Genomic DNA, 11,493 nt, shown 5'->3' with positions numbered 1-11,493 from the left:
ATGAGCAGTCCAGCATGTGTGTGTGGGTGACTGTCCAGTTTTCAAATGTTAAGAGGCTTCAGAAAATGTCTTTAGAGCTGAGAGGCCTCAGAAATGCATTTAGAGTCATTCAGGCACACTAACACAAGAGACTTGGTGGCAGTAGATAGCTGGTCTGCCATGATCATGCCACATGTGAGCTTGTGTTGGATGGATTGGTCCTGTAGTACATAAACAAGAAACCCTGGCATCTACCAATAGATGCCATGTTGTCTTGCAGGAAAGAGCAACATGAAGGCCTTGCTTTCAGGCCAGACCTAATTCAAGCTCCACTGCCCACTGCACTGCTGTCAGAAGATGAACTTTCTGTTTCAGATTCAAAACAGAGACAGCTCTTGAGAAGCCACACGGGCTCATGTACTTGACCTCCAGGAACTCACTATACTGTAATCATGGAATACAGTCTCTATTGTGCCAATGGTTAGAGGAACTTGGGTGGTTATACTTCAGACTCTGGGGCCAGTGCTTCAGGAAGAGACGAGGCAGGCTCAGAGGAATACTTCAGTCTGACATAGCTCAGGATTTGGAAATAGTGAGAGACAGTCCAGGGCTTGGAGACTTCCAAGGGCTGCATCATAGGCCTGAGCCTTGGCTCCTCTCTGCTACATGTGAAGGAGGGAGGGAGGTTCCAAGTAGCTACCACCTCTTGCAACCAAAATCAAGTCATTAGACTCCTTTCTTCATCCTACACACCCTTCCTTGCCAGGCTGGAGATTTGAGAGTCCCATGATTGAAAGCAGGAAAGCACAAGGCATTCAGTCTGACACATAGTAGGTCTCACTGATAACTTGGTGTTTTGTCCTTATCTTTCTTATCCAATACCTGCTTCAACTAGGCCAAGGTAAAACAGACAGAAACAGTGGAGGCTGGAAACCAGGAGGTGGTAATGCACACCTTTAATCCCTTCACTCAGGATTTAAACAATGTTGCCATTTTATTTATGTCTTAAACTCAGAGAAATAAGGTACCAGTCTTTGTTAACTAAACAAATATGTAACCCCAAACTAATCTTTAATATATACAAGTCATGCAAAAAAGTTTCACTCATGAGGGCTTACATTTTATTAAAAGACACCGTATTACTTATCCTACCAAATACTGCACTTATTAGCAAGAGCATTCCTGATCCTTTAGCTTATTCTGATTAAATAACTACAGAGATCTCACAGGTTGAACTTATACATGCTGTGGGAGCCAGTACCATTTCACCTGCTGATCCTTGGCACTCAAAACAGCACTTCTGCAGTACTTAGTATCTACCACTAAAAGTCATTAAGATTCTACTTAGAACATATCAAATAGTTTATAAGACACATTTGACTTAACAGCAAAAGGCAAAATGCCATTACAATTTTTTAAGTTTAATGGTGATTTATCAATCATAGTATTTAGTTATATCAGCTCCTTTTGAGACCGTAACTTACAACTCACATAATAACATATGTATCTTAACATAGGCATAGATCAGTCACTGTAAATTTTACAAAAACTTCAGGTCTATAGTACATTATGAACTAATTTATGTTGTAGAATATTAGTTTAAGATGTGTTATATGTGTTTATGCTGTGGAATATTTGTTTAATGATGCAAAGATGGGTTTCATTCTTTTACATTGCATTTGTTTATCTTAAAGTTGTGTTATTTTGCCTGCCTAATATGCCTGATTAGGCTAATAAAGAGCTTAATGGGCCAATAGTTAGGCAGAAGAGAGCATAGTAGGGATTGTCTTGAAGATGTCTAAGTTACTTTACATTTTATAAGTAATATGATTTGTGAAATACATTTCATTATTCCATTCACTTCCAAAAATACCCCAAAATTTTTTTGTGCACATTGTTTTATAGAGCCTAACTTCATTATTGACCCACAGTTTTAAAGCTTTTATGTTCCAAATCTGTATCTTCAGGTTTATCAAATGAAGGATATACACATACATCTGGGAAATCTGTCAAGTCAGGATGATACTAATATAAGATACCTCCATTTAGAAAGTGATATTGAATTTCATTCAGTACTTTACTTATTTTTTTTATTTTATGTGCACTGGTGCTTGTATGTCTGTGTGAGAGTATCAGATCCCCAAGAACTGGAACTACAGATAGTTGTGAGGTACCATGTGGGTGATGAGAATTAAACCCAGGTATGGAGAGCTCTTAACCACTGAGCCATCTCTCCAGCCCCATCATTCAGTCCTTTAACTACAATTCTAAATGGTGACTTTAGAACTGGAGACAGAGTTTGCTTTCCCTTCCTTGATAATTGGAGCTTTGATGATAGTGTTTCCCTTTTAAGCATCAATTTTCTTTTTTTATTGAATTTTATTGAGCTCTACATTTTTTCTCTGCTCCCCTCCCTGCCTTTCCCCTCCCCCCTTCAGCACTCCCCAAAGGTCTGCATGCTCCCAATTTACTCAGGAGATCTTGTCTTTTTCTACTTATTATGTAGATTAGATCTATGCAAGTCTCTCTTAGTGTCTGCAGTGTTGTCTAAGTTCTCTGGGATTGTGGTTTGTAGGCTGGTTTGCTTTATGTTTAAAAACTACCTAGAGTGAGTACAAGTGATTATTGTTTCCTTGTCTGGGTTAGCTCACTCAAAATAATGTTTTCTAGCTCCATACATTTTCCTGGAAAATTCAAGATGTCATTATTTTCTTCTGCTATGTAGTACTCCATTGTGTAAATGTACCACGTTTTCCTTATCCATTCTTTGGTTGAGGGGCATTTAGGTTGTTTCCAAGTTCTGGCTATGACAAACAATGCTTCTATGAACATAGTTTAGAACATGTCCTTGTGGCATGATTGAGCATCCTTTGGATATATACCCAAAAGTGGTATTACTGGGTCTAGAGGAAGGTTGTTTCCTAATTTTCTGAGAAATCGCAACACAGACATCTAAAGGGGGTATACCAGCTTGCTTTCCCACCAGCAATGCAGAAGTGTTCTCCTTTCCCCACAACCTCTCCAGCATAAGTTGTCATCAGTGTTTTTGATTTTGGCCATTCTTGCAGGAGTAAGATGGAATCTCAGAGTTGTTTTGATTTGCATTTCTCTGATGACTAAGGATGTTGAACATTTTCGTACATGTCTTTCTGCCATTTTAGATTTCTCTGTTGAGAGTTCTCTGTTTAAGTCTGTACTCCATTTTTTATTGGATTATTTGTTCTTTTGATCACAAATTTCTTGAGTTTTTTGTATATTTTAGAAATCAGACCTCTGTCTGATGTGGGTTTGGTGAAGTTCTTTTCCCATTCTGTAGACTGTTGTTTTGTCTTGTTGACTGTGTCCTTTGCTTTACAGGAGCTTTTCAGTTTCAGGAGGTCCCAATTATTGTTTCTCTCAGTGTCTGTGCTGCTGGGGTTATATTTAGGAAGTGGTCTCTTGTGCCAATGCATTCAAGTGTACTTCCCACTTTCAGTGTGGCTGGCTTTATATTAAATTCTTTGATCCATTTGGACCTGAGTTTTGTACATGGTGATAGATATGGGTCTATTTTCATTCTTCTACATGTTGATATCCAGTTATACCAGCACCATTTGTTAAATATGCTTTTTTTCCATTTGATATTTTTTGCTTCTTTGTCAAATTCAGGTGTTCAAAGGTGTGTGGATCAATATCCGGTCTTCTATTCAGATCCATTGGTCCTCCTGTCTGTTCTTATGCCAACACCAGGCTCTTTTCAGTACTGTAGCTCTGTAGTAGAGTTTGAAGTCAGGGATTGTGATGCCTCTAGAAGTTCTTTTATTGTACAGGATTGTTTGGGCTATCCTGGGTTTTTCGCTTTTCCATATGAAGTTGAGTACCATTCTTTTGAGGTCTGTGAAGAATTTTGCTGGGATTTTGATGGGCACTGCATTGAATCTGTAGATTGCTTTTGGTAAGATTGCCATTTTTACTATGTTAATTCTGCCTACCCAAGAACATGAGAGATCTTTCTACTTTCTGATGTTTTCAATTTCTTTCTTCAAAGATTTAAAATTCTTGTCATACAAGTCTTCCACTTGTTTGGTTAGAGATACTCTGAGATATTTTATGCTATTTGTGGCTATTATGAAGGGTATTGTTTCTCTGATTTCTTCCCCAACCCTTTTATCATCTGTGTACAGGAGGACTACTGATTTTTTGAGTTAATCTTGTATCCTGCTACATTACTGAAAGTGTTTATGAATTGTAGAAGTTCCTTGGTAGAATTTTTGAGCTCACTTATGTAAACTTACTTATGTAAATCATATCATCAGCAAACAGTGAGAATTTGACTTCTTTTCCTCTTTGTATCCCCTTGATCTCTGTTTGGTGTCTTATTGCTCTAGCTAGGACCTCAAGAACTATATTAAACAGACATGGAAAGAGTGGACAACCTTGTCTTGTTCCTGATTTCAGTGGAATCGCTGGGAGTTTGTCTCCATTTAGTTTGATGTTGGCTGTTGGCTTGCTGTATATTGCCTTTATGTTTATGTAAGTTCCTTGTATCCCTGCTCTAAGACCTTTATCATAAAGAGCTTTTGTATTTTGTTGAAAGCTTTTTGGCACCTAAAGAGGTGATCATATGGTTTTGATTTTTCAGTTTGTTTATATGGTAGATTATGTTGACATATTTTTGTATGTTGAACCATCCCTGCATCTCTGGGATCAAGCCTACTTGATCATGTTGGATGATAGTTCTGATGTGTTCTTGGATTTGATTTGCCAGTATTTTTAGTATTTTTGCATCAATGTTCATGAATGAGATTGGTCTGTAACTCTCCTTTTTAGTAACGTATTTCTGTGGTTTGGGTATCAGGGTAATTGTAGCCTCATAAAAGAAGTTAGTCATTGCTCCTTCTGTTTCTATTGTGTGGAACAATTTGAGGAGTATTGGTATTAGTTCTTCTTAGAAAGTCTTGTAGAATTCTGAGCTGAAACCATCTGGTCCTGGGCTTTTTTTGATTGGGAGACTTTTGATGACTGTTTGTATTTCTTCAGCAGTTATAGGTCTGTTTAATTTGCTTTTCTGGTCTTGATTTAATTTTTGTAAGTGATATTTATCCAGAAAGTATTTCATTTCCTTTAAGGTTTTCAATTTTGTGGAGTACAGGTTTTCAAAATATGACCGGATGATTCTCTGTGTTTCCTCTGTGTCTGCTGTTATGGCTCCCTTTTCATTTGTGATTTTGTTAATTTGAGTATTTGCTCTCTGCCTTTTGGTTATTTTAGATAAAGGTTTGTCTATTTTGTTGATTTTCCCAAAGAACCAACTCTTTGTCTCATTGATTATTTGTATTGTTTTATTTGTTTCTATTTTGTTGATTTCAGCTATCAATTTGATTATTTCCTGTCATCTAGTTTTCTTAGGTGAGTTTGCTTCTTTTTATTCTAAAGTTTTCAAATGTTCTGTTAATTCACTAGTGTGGGAATTTTCCAGCTTCTTAATGTAGGCATTTAGTTCTATAAACTTTCCTCTTAACACTGCTTTCATTGTGTCCCATAAATTTGGGTATGCTGTGTAGTCATTTTCATTGAAATTTAGGAAGTCTTTAATTTCTCCCTTTATTTCTTCCTTGACCCATTGATGATTCAGGTGAGCGTTGTTTAATTTCCATGTGTTTTTGTGTTTTCTGGAACTAGTATTTCTGTTGACTTCTAGTTTCAAACCATGGTTATCTGATAAGATACATAGTGATATTCCAATTATTTTGTATTTGTTGAGGTTTCTTTTGTTACTGAGTATGTGGTTAATTTTTGAAGAGGTTCCTTGAGGTACTGAGAAGAAGTATATTCTTTTCTGTTTGGATGGAATATTCTATAGATGTATGTTAAGTCCATTTGAGTCATAACATCTGTTAGTTCTCTTATTTCTCTGTTCATTTTTTTGTCTGACTGACCTGTCTAGTGGTGAGAGGGGAGTGTTGAAGTCTCCCACTATTAGTGTGTGGGGTTTGATGTATGATTTAAGCTTTAGAAGTGTTTCTTTTACATATGAGAGTGCCCTCTATTTGGGCCATAGATGCTCAGTATTGAGAATTTGTCTTGATGAATTTTTCCTGTGACTAATATGAAATATTCTTTGTTTCTTTTAACTGATTTTAGCTTGAAGTCTATTTTGTTAAATATTAGAATAGCTACACTCACTTGTTTCTTAGGTCCATTTGATCGGTATATTTTTTCCAACCCTTTATTCTGAGATGATGTCTGTCTTTGAGGTTGGGATGTGTTTCTTGTATGCAGAAAAAGGGTGGAATCTGTTTTCATATCCAGTCTGTTAGCCTGTGCCTTTTTATAGGTCAGTTGAGTCCATTTACATTAATAGATATTAATGACCAGTGATTGCTATCTCCTGTTAATTTAGTTTTCATTGTTGGTGATGTTAATTTATGTATTTTCCCCTTCTTTGGGATTTGTTGCTGTGAGACCTTCAATTGTCTGTGTTTGTGCTGGTGTAGCCAACTTCCTTAGGTTGGAGTTTTCCTTCTAGCGTTTTGTGTAGAACTGGGTTTGTGGCTAGGTATTGGTGAAATCAATAGTTTTGTCATGGAATATCTTGTTTTGTCCTTCTATGGTGATTGAAAGTTTTGATGGATATAGTAGTCTGGGCTGGCATTCATGGTCTCTTAATATCTGCAAATGCTTGACCATTGTCTCCAATGAGAAATCAGGTGTAATTCTGAAAGGTCTACCTTTATATGTTACTTGGCCTTTTTCCTTTGCAGCTCTTAATAATCTCTCTTTACTCTGTATGTTTAGTGTTTTGATTATTACATGGTGAGAGAATTTTTTTTGGATCTAGTCTATTTGGTGTTCTGTAAGCTTCTTGTATCTTCATAGGCATATCTTTCTTTAGGTTGGAAAAGTTTTCTTCAATGATTTTGTTAAATATATTTTTTAATTGAATTTCTCCTTCTTCTATACCTATTATTCTAAGATTTGGTCTTTTCATGGTGTCCCATATTTCATGGATGTTTTGGGTTAAGGTTTTGTTAGATTTAATGTTTTAACTGATGAGTCTATTTTCTCTATTGTATCTTCAGTGCTTAAGAGTCTCTCTTCCATTTCTTGTATTCTGCTGTTCATGCTTGTGCTTGTGGTTCCTGACCATTTTCTCATGATTTCTGTTTCTAATTCCTTCAGTTTGTGTTTTCTTTATTGTCCCTATTTCAGTTTTCAAGTCTTGAATAGTTTCCTTCGTATGTTTGATTTCTTTTTCTTGGTTTTCTTTTTCTTTTTTTTTTTTTTGGATGGATTTGCTGATGTTTTCCAATTTTTTGTTTGTCTTTTCTTTTTTTTTCTTTGAGGGATGATGGAGGAGAGTTATCTGTCTATGTTACTTTCATTGGTTAATTAATAAAGAAAACTGCCTTGGCCCTTTAAGAGAACAGAAAATTAGGTAGGCGGAGTAGACAGAACAGAATGCTGGGTAGGGGTAGCAGGAGTGGGGAGACACTTCAGGCAGTCGCCATAATGAGTCTCCATGCTTCTCCTCTCTGAGATGGATGCAGGTTAAGATCTCTCCTGGTAAGCCACACCTCGTGGTGCTACACAGATTACTAAATATGGGTTAAAGGAAGATGTGAGAATTAGCCAATAAGAGGCTGAAACTATGGGCCAGGCAGTGTTTTAAAAAAAATACAATTTCTGTATAATTATTTTGGGTAAAGCTAGCCGGGTGGTGGGACACAGCCCCACCGCTCCCTTCTACAGAGGGGATTTTTCATTTCCTCTTTAAGAGTTTCAAACATTCTCCTGAAGTTATTTTTAGGTAATTTTCTTCTGCTCCATCTGTATTTGTTTGTTCAGGTCTTGCTGTTGTAGGGTCTTTAAATTTTACTGGTGTTGTGTTGCTCTTTGTGGAGTAGCGTGTATTCTTACCTTTTCTACTCATCTTTTCCTCTAATAGGTATGGTTGGTGCTGTCTGAGATTCTGTTGAATAATTTTCTCGGTGCCAGTGAATCCAAAGTTCAGATGGTTGTTCTTTATAGGACAATCAGTGACACAGTTCTAGTTACCCTGTTGGTTACTCTGTGTTCCTGGAGGTAGCTCAGGGCTCCAGTGCTTTGCTCTGCTCCCTTGGAGTTTGCTGTCTCTGGCCTACTTTGGTCTAGGTTCCTGGCTTGACCTGTTTCTTTAAATCCTGGTCTGGATTCCCTCCTGCAGAAGTCCCTGGCTTGAGTAGGCCCTGCAAAGGTTTCTGGCTCCTGTCTACTGCCTAAGAGTTCTCAGGCTTGGCTGCACCCAGAACTGAAGAGGACCTGGCTCAGGCTTACTCCCTCAGAGGTCCCAGACTCAAGCTCAAACCTGCAGACATTCCAGGTTCCTGCCTATTCCCTTTGTTGTACCAGACCAATGCTGAGACCCACAGAGGTCCTGGCTCAGGCCTACTCCCTCTGAGGTCCCAGACTCACCCCTGGCCCTGCAGAGATCTCCGGTTCCTGTCTATTCCCCCAGAAGTCCCAGATTCATGCCCAGACTGGCAGAGGTCCTGGCTCAGGCCTAGTTCCTGGGAGATCCTAGACTAATGCCCAGACCCACAGGGGTCCTGGCTTAGGTCTACTCCCTTGAAGGTCCCAGATTCATGTCTGGGCCCTCAGAAGTCTCTGGCTCACTCACTCCAATTTTCTTAATTTTTGAATTTTAATAGGTTAAGGCATAAATACCTATAAAATTAAATTAATAGTTTCCCATTAAGTAGCAAGTACCTATCAACTTGATCAAAACAAATAGCAAAATCTTTCCGTGTGTCTTTGGCTCATGCTGTTTTATAAAAATACCAGAAATAGCACCCAACCCTTATACCACTACTTCCCATATTCTTTAGCTTTATACAATAGAAAAGGTTATTTTCTACAAAAGTATGTAATGTGGTGTTGAAGTATTTGCTAAAAATGTTTCAGATGTGTAGTTATAATGTTAAGTCGAAAAATTAGGTTCTAAAAGTATAGAAATGTAATCGACTGGAAATTCCAGTGCATTCGTCAAGATTCTCGAGTCACAGAACTTATGGAAAGAATCTCTCTCTCTCTCTCTCTCTCTCTCTCTTTCTCTCTCTCTCTCTCTCTCTCTCTCTCTCTCTCTCTCTCTCTCTCTCTCTCTGTGTGTGTGTGTGTGTGTGTGTGTGTGTATGTATGTATGTATATATACGTACACACACACACATATGGGAATTTATTGGAATGACTTACAGGCTGCTGTCAAAAATGGCTAGCTGTGAATGGAAGATCCAAGAATCTAGTAGTTGTTCAATCCCATGAGGCTGGGCATCTCAGCTGGGTTTTTGTATGTACTGGAATTCCAAAGAAGTAGGCTTCAATGTCCATAAAAAATGGATGTGAAGAACTAACACATTACCTTCCTTTTCTATTGTTTTTCCAGCAGAATGTGTTACCCAAATTAAAGGTGTGCCTTCTAGCCTCAAGGTCCGAAGTAAAGGAGTGTGTCATCCAGCCTCAGGATCTGTATCAAATGTATGTTGCCTTCGTGCCTTAAGGTGCAGATCACAACTGTGATCTCCATTTCTGAATTACCTGGAATGAACTATAATTCAGAAATGGAGGTCACAGTTGACAAACAAGAATAGCCATCACAATCCACCCCTTGTCAACTTTGCTTTCAATCACATTGCCCATGATTAATTTCCAAATGAAAAACAAGGTAATAATTATACCTAAATATACCATAACTATACCACATAAATCACAAATGCATTATATATTTAGAATAGCGTCAACATCCCTTGGGAGACATCTTTCTAGTATTTCAAACTTACATCTGAAAAGCACTGATATTCTTTTAATTGATGTTGCAACACATGAAAAGGAAATGGAAAGAACTACAAATATCTGTAAAATACATTATTAAGAAAATGCAGCGAGCACCTATGTCAGTTTTAATCCTCATTTCTGCAGCTGGTCACGTGGCCTTAGAAGGTGTTTAGAACTACCTTCTTCTACTACTCAGTCTGTATTTCTTCCATCCTCTGCAAGCACTTGAGAAGGTGTGGGTCTTTTCCTGGATTAGATTGTTATAATTTCCCATTAACCTTAATCACAGGGCACAGTGGCACTAAGAGGTGCCCTAAAGGATCTTCTGCACTCCAGACATAATAAACCCCTTTAAGCCTAACCAAATATTCTAGACTGCACACACCACATCCCCATCCCCCTACCCCTGGCTCTATATTCTGGTCTAAAACTTTTGAAGACTTCTGCTCTACCAGATGCCAGACTGGATCTAGGGACCCTAGGTAAGACACTACCCACTAACACTCCTTAAAACCCACCCAGCAACCCCAGACTGCATTTTTTTTTACTCTGGCTCCACCCTAGGGCCCACAGCCCACAGCAGCTGTACCAGAGATCAGAGTGGTCTTCAGGACCCCAGGGAAGACACTACCCACCCCACCCACCACTAAACCCTTTTAAGCCTATCCAACAACTCCAGACAGCAACACTGTCCCTGGATCCCATATACTAGCCTACTACTTAAAAAAACAAAACAAAACAAAAAAACAAAACAAACTCGACTATTTCAGAGACCAGGAAATTTTAAGGAACCAGGTAAGACATTGCCCATAGTCAGCTAACACTTCTTAAAGCTGACCTAGTAACACCAGGCAGCATACCCTCCCCTGAATTTCAAACTAGGGCCTATCACCCTGGAAGTCTTACAGAAAGTGAGTCTGCTTCTAGGAACCCCAGGGAAGACACTATCCACTGCCCACCAAAGCCATTTAAGCCTGCCCCAAAATCCCAGGCATGCACACAATTCCCCACCCCAACCCTTGGCTCCATATCCTGGTCTACAATTTTAGAAAACGTCTGCTTTAAATCCGTTTCTCACAGGCTAGGTATGTCACACTGACCAGCCAGTGAGCAGCCATGACAATGTGCGGTTGTGCAGGTGGGAGGCATGTAGCCTGAGGCATCATGGAGAGTGGCATTGAAATACAGGACCTAAACAATAAACAGTTTCTGAACCTTGAGTGGTTAGGAATGCATGCAGAGTCAATTGCTGAGAGAATTATGTCTACTAACGTTGGTTTGTGCCTGAACTTGATTCAACAAAAAGACACTTGGGAACTTGTCCTTGTGTAATTCATCTCCAAAGGGCAACTAGTTTATTTTGAATTGCTTTTGAGGTCTTAAATCAGGTAATGGTGTAAAAAGTTGTCTTTGTAACTGAGAATATTGTTATTTTCCTATTAGTCTGAGCTATGAAAAATACCGTTATTTCTATTCACCAAAATTATACAGCTTAAGGAGAAATCATCTTTCTAACCATTCACACACACACACACACACACACACACACACACATACACACACACATACACACACACACACATACATACACACACACATACACACACACACACATACATACACACACACACACACATACACACACACACACACACACACACACATACACACACACACGCCCAATAGATGGAATGTATTTGAGATAAAACACACAGTGGGGAAAAT

Source organism: Arvicola amphibius, chromosome 10 (genome assembly GCF_903992535.2).
Source record: "Arvicola amphibius chromosome 10, mArvAmp1.2, whole genome shotgun sequence".
NCBI classification, from domain to species: Eukaryota; Metazoa; Chordata; class Mammalia; order Rodentia; family Cricetidae; genus Arvicola; species Arvicola amphibius.
The sequence above is the reverse complement of the archived record's forward strand: the minus strand, read 5'-3'. Positions refer to the sequence as shown.